This window comes from Puccinia triticina, chromosome 5A (assembly GCF_026914185.1).
Source record: "Puccinia triticina chromosome 5A, complete sequence".
Classification (NCBI taxonomy): domain Eukaryota; kingdom Fungi; phylum Basidiomycota; class Pucciniomycetes; order Pucciniales; family Pucciniaceae; genus Puccinia; species Puccinia triticina.
In genome coordinates, this window is record NC_070562.1 from 1,810,955 (window position 1) to 1,817,432 (window position 6,478).

A 6,478-nucleotide genomic window follows, 5' to 3' on the forward strand; every position below is an offset into this window, starting at 1 on the left:
CCCAATGTCAGCTCCAATGGGAAAAAGTAATACATACTTGAATCTTTTGGCGTTTTTCTGTTGAGCCCAACACTCCCATATGTTCAAGAAATGTTTGTTACAATCCGCCCACAGATCACACATAGTGGTTCAGATTTTTTTTTCTCATTTTAAATGGTTTAATCTCATGGGGTGTTTGACTTACTCTGTTTTTGCAGATGAAAGAATCCACACATAAGCAAGGCCGCCATGAAATCCTCTTGATCTCCACTGTGTTCAGGCAAGCAACAAAGGCAACAGGGTAAGAAACAGCTGATTGTGATGGTGCGAGCATGGATTGCTTGGAAAGTTGTATCCAAGTGACAGCTAGCTGTACTAGCTTCCTCTCAGACGTCAAATCGAGACATCTGCTTCCAAGAAATGAACACCAATGATTGAAAAGGAAGCAAGCACATGATGCAGCATTAATCAGCCGGTTGGAGGCCTAAAGATGTATGTGGTCTGGACTTGTACTTCTGCACAGGTCCCGCAATTGTGGGAGGATTAGAAATTCTCTCAGTGATTGCATAGCTTCAACAGGTGATTTCAGGGAGAGTGTCACTATCAGACGTAGAGTGCCTTTTTATGATAGGAAACAGATCATACTAATTCAGAGTTGTGTTGATGGATATGATCAAAGGAAAAATATTGCTACTTTATCACAGGGAAGTGGCTTGCTTGTTTGTAAAAGAAAGGATTTAGGCCCCGTTTGGCGCCGACATAATTGGTGAAATAATCCGGGACATTTTGATTATTTCACCCAAAATAAAATGCAATTCAACATATCAATGGCGTTTGTCAGTACATCGAAATAAACCCAGCCAGCCAACCACCCACCTCTTGATCAACCAAGAAAGCGAATGGACAAACTCGCCCTCCACTCAATGACCACCCACCCGGTCATTGAGTGGCTATAGCCTATGACCCACCTCACCCACTCAATGACCCAGTTGGCCATCGAGTGGATGTATTGTAGTCCACCCAATGAACAGGACGGTCATCGAGTGGACTTATATCCACTCGATGGCCCAGTCAGTCATTGAGTGGAGTATGTTCCACTCAACAACCAACCGGGTCACTGAGTGGATACCTACTCCACTCAATGACCAACCGGGCTATTGAGCGGATAAGTCCAGTCAATGACCCGGTTGGTCATCGAGCAAGTGAAGTGTTGTATCTACTTGATGACCAACCGGGCCATCGAGTGGATATATAAGTCCACTCAATGACCAACTGTTGGTCATTGAGTGGATACATTGAGCTAGTGGAGTGTTGTATCCACTCAATGAGGTTGGGAGTTGCAAGGGGTGGGTCTGATTTAGCTGCCAATATATCGGCATGTACACCATGGGAGTGCGCCGACGTCAGTTTGCTGATTGTTTTTGCCGGCAACCTGACCCTCCCCGACCCAGCCAAACCTTCCTGCTGGCCGCCGTCATGGTGTCGCGGTTTGCAGCCACAGTGTTGGGCCAACCACAAGCGCTGCCACATATCTGACGGTGTGGAACTACTCTTGGGATGAATAGAGCTGGAGAGGGAATGGTGCTTTAATGGGCTGCCTCTCTGGGAACAAGAAAAAGATATAAGAGTGTGGACTCTTATGGAAAGGTGTGGCTATAGAGGATTCTTGAGGTATGTCTTGAGGGTTACTTTTCTACTAATCTAATATTTTGTACACAGATAACAAGCTTGTCCAATCTAATTTATTGGCATAAGCAAGGCTAATGATAGGTGACCAGTGATCTGAATTACTTTGACAGGATCTGATGGGGAACAAATGAAGAGGAAAACAACCCAGTTTATATACACAAGAAAGAGGAGCCATGAGGAAACAAGGATAACCTGAAGGGAAGCATAGAACATTCTACTTCTATAGGATGAAACAGCCATGTGGTCAGAGTAGTGGGTCAAGGAGTCACATGATGGTGTAATAGTGGGTGGGGATGATGCCATCTTCTGGGGGCTATGGTGCAATCTTCCTAGTTGGAGGAGGGGATATGTGAGACATAACAGGGGTAGAATATTCTATGATCTAAGATAGGAGGAGTTAGGTGTTTCAGGAAGTGATTCAGGAAGTAATAACCTAGGGATCTAAGATAGGAGGAGTCAGGTGTTTCAGGAAGTGTTTCAGGAAGTAATAATGTAGGTAAGGTTTGGGGCTATGTCTAGTATAATGTGTACCATGTTGGGTTTGGAGGGTGAAGGGTTTCAAGGTTGCTTATACATCTTTGAGCACATGGTTCTAAGGAAACACTAGAAGAAGGGGGTAACATGTGATCTGGGTAGATGTTTGAGACTAGGGAGAGGGTTTATCCAAGAGAGGGGGAGTGTGGGAAGAGGGAATACTATTATCCAGGGTATGACCATTGAGTGGGGATGTTGAGGACCTTGGGCTTTGCTGACAAGGGGGCCAGAGGTATGGGATTTAGCCTTGAGGTGTGACAGCCTTGTGATTGATGGTTGCTGGTTCTCTGGGTAGATCAGGATTGGCTTACCACAATGGCAGCAGGGGCGGGCCGTCAACAGGCTGCCCTTGTTCAAACAAATCTCTCAGCAACTCTCCAGGTCGTGAGATTATGTTTTTGGGCAGCCCCATTGGCAATCAGCCGTCGAGCTACCCGCCATGTGATGGGTGCGTGGGATCATGTACTTGCACCTCTGCCGTGAGAGTCCAGGCATGAGACGCTTGGCGCGCCGCAAAAAAATCCTTGTAGCAAGGCTTGAACCCATGTTCCATCAGCAGCCCATGCTCAGAGGAACCGCATCTTCCAACTTGGCCAAAGGCCAATGGTGACACTGCGGGCATCTCGATGTTGCTGCGGACCGCAGCAACATCTGACAATTCAGTGAGGATTTGAACCCCGTGCGACAAGTATTGCAGCAACACTTGGCCGGCTGTCCATCAGCCGGCCACCGGGGTATGTACACACACCGCACCTCTCAATGGCTGGCACAACGACCGGTCACTGAGAGGAGTACGCACTCCTCTCAATGGCTGGCCCAAGGACCGGCCATCAGGAGGAGTCCTTGTGCCGGCCATTGAGAGTTGTCCACACTCCTCTCAATGACCAGCATAACGACTGGTCATTGGAAGGAGGAGTCCACACTACTCTCAATGACCAGCACAAGGAGCGGTCATTGGGAGGAGGAATCCATACTCCTCTCAATGCCAACACAGGCCGGCGTCAAGAGGAGTACATGCACCTCGATGCCCGGTCTGTGCCGTCCATTGAGGGAAGTGTGTATGTACTCCTCCCAATGACCGGGCCTTGGGCCAGCCATCAAGAGGAGTGCATACTCCTCTCAGTGACCAGTCGTTGTGCCGGCCATTGAGTGGTGTCTGCACTCCTCTTGACGCTGGTGTGTGCTGGCATCAAGAGGAGTGAGGACTCCTCCCGATGACCGGTCCATGATCTTGTCAGCCTACGTGATGCCAAGGATATTATCCTTCTAGCTACACGTGGTGCAAAGCAAAAGATTAGAGTTATAAAACTCTAAGACAAGGTTATAAGGGTTAATTCCAACGTAATTGTTGGGAATTATGGCGTAAGAATAAGGCAATTTGGGCCAATTTGGGCCAATTTGACGTAATAAAATGAATATAATTAATTTTAAAGAGGGGCCTGATAAATCAGGGGTGTTTAATCCCTCTAGAATGAAGATCTGGGGCCTGTAAACAGGGGTGTTTTAAATCCCAGAAAGAAATAGCGGAGAATCTCAAGAGAAGGGGCTTAAACTTACTAGTATAAGACCCTAGGGGCACTTGAGGTTCTTCAGGCGTGAAGTTGGGCAGTTAGAGGCGCTCAGAAGTGGTAATCTTGAGGGCAGGGTGGTTACTGGACAGCTTCAGGGCGGAAATTCGGGCTAAAAATCACGAAAGTAGGTATTTTACCTGGCAAATCACAGGCTAATGAGGCTGTTGAAGGCGGGTAAAATTCTAATAGGTAATGTAAAGCTGGGGAATCTCCTTTTGGGCGGAGAAAGGGCCCTTTATATAGCCTAGGCAGGCCTCCAGGGGCGCCCAGGGGACATGGGGACACTTGTGGGCGCATTCTGAGGCAATTTGGTTGTGCTAGAAGGCGCTGTGGGTCGTGGAACCTTGGGGCTTGGATACAAGGGTTGCCAAGGACCTTTTACAGAGGTTCTGCGTGATTTTACACGTGCCTTACACGTCATGGGGGCTGGTTTGGGGGTTCTGTGACGCTCATTTCCGTGAAAATGTGCCACAGAAGGTACTAGAACTGGCTTCTGTGTACTAGTACACGTGTAAGCAGTGCTTTATACATGTTCTGGAGGCGCTTATTGATTGCTCCAGTTCATTTGACCCCTTCTACATATTTACTACAGTTGTAATTTACGTGTAGTGAGGCTTGGGAGAAGCTGGGGCGCTTTCTAGTGTCTCCTGTGCACGCTGCAAGAGCTCTTTTCAGTCTAGAATGTTTTTATATTGAATGACGTGGTAATTACATCTTGTTTGGTGATTAATTACATGTGTACAAGCCCTATAACACATGTAATATTGTTATTGGGGCGTATTCTGGCCCATTCTTACTTATTGGTAACCTGAGCGCTTTGGTTGCGGGCTAGTTTATGCATTATGCATCCATTTACACTAGGAGCGCGGGCTTGAGCTCTAGGCAACAAAGCACGCGGGCTTGGGTGCGCCACGCAACAAATAAAGCTATCTTTTGAACTGTACACAACACCTCAGTTACGTCACTGAAAATGGTTGTAAATATATGTACTTATATATATATGTGCATACAAGTGCATCCACGCGGGGCGTGATGCACTTGCGTAAACTTTGAAGTTAGTTTACACAAGGAAGGGATAATAATTAAGGGTACATGTAAGTGAGGTACCCTAGGTTATTTTACCCGTAGAATCAGAATCTTTCATAATATTTTACTTATTAATTACACAAAGCTAAGTAATTAATTATTTATAAGTGTTTTTAATGTTTTTTGCGTAGTTTTACATATGTAAGAGTAATAATGTCTCTTTCATATGTAAAACTACTTTTCATATTTTATTTGTATATTTTTATGTCACGGTGGCTCTGCCATAGTAGCCAGCTGACAGATCTGATCACCGAGAGGAGTGAGCAGAGTGTGTAATCCTCTCAATGGCCGGCACAAGGACTGGTCATTGAGAGGATGTTATGTACTGCGGTGGCCGGCTGTCCAAATGCAAATCAGCCGGCCAAATGTTGCTGCAGCTGACGCTGCATATTCTGATATGCAGCGTCATGATGTCGCTGCGGGCCGCAGCGACAGCGAGATGCCTGCAGTGTGATTGGTTGATAGGTGAAATTTGAGAATACAGCCTAGAATCCTCAAGATGGGCTGATCCAAATTTCTGCAAAGTCATTTTTTGTCAAAAAAAAAAAAAAAACACTCTTCAATTTTTTTTTCTCAAGCTCTCACATGAAAGAATAACCTCTGAGCTGAGCAGGAAATGCTATGCTGAGGGAGGCCTCAACGGTAAGCCGGCGGCAAAACGTGGTCATCCTGACCCAGGTGAGCCTTGGCGAGACAGCTTCCGGGTTGGTTTGACAGCCCTGTGAGCTCAAGTCTGCAGTATCAGATGTGTCAGAAGAAAAACTGACCTTTGCGAGACGCCAACAACATGCTGCCCTGCATTTGCACGGCAGCCCGACAGTGTGTCCTATGTCGTTGGGTTGTTGCTCCAAGGGAGCCCAGGACAAGGACGGCTGCAGGGCGGCTGACAGGCAGCGCAAGTTGGGTTGAGCCACGGGGTCGCCGCCAGGCAACTGACCGGCAGGCTTGCAGCGGAATGACCGAGGTGGTTGCCTGTTGTCAAGAGGGACGGCAGCCTGACTGTCGCAGACGCCGATGATGTGCTGCCCTGCATTCACACGGTAGCCCGACGTGTGTCCCTTTGTTGTTGGGTTGTTGGTCCGAGGGAGCCAAAATCACTCTTGTGGTGTAGGAACTGTAATTTGTAATTATTTCATATTTTGGATATATCAGTTTGCCAAACGCCATCGGCATTTTACCGATATAATCGTGAAATACTTGTGAAATATGCCGCTGATTATATCAGTGCCAAACGGGGCCTTAGAACATAAACTGATAGTTTGAATTTGGAGCAACATTCAAGGAAAGACTTTGTACCCTATGAACAGAGGAAACTGGGGAAGATTTCCCACCCTTGCATTCAGCTTAGCAAACAAGATATCATCTACTTCAACAAAATTCATTAAGGGGTCTCGATGTGACCAAAGTCTTTCCAATAGCTCTGTTTCTTGGTTGGCTGATAGATCTGGAACCTGGAGAGTGTGTTCTGAGTTCTCCTGGATGGCGATTCCTAGTGGTATGGACGCCTTCCTGAGTGATTCCTCTTGCCAGGGGTGGAGTTCAGCAGGTCCATCTGCTTTGAGCTCCTGTTTGATTTCGGATTGCATGGCTTCCAAGTCTCTTCGTAGGAGTATGTACCT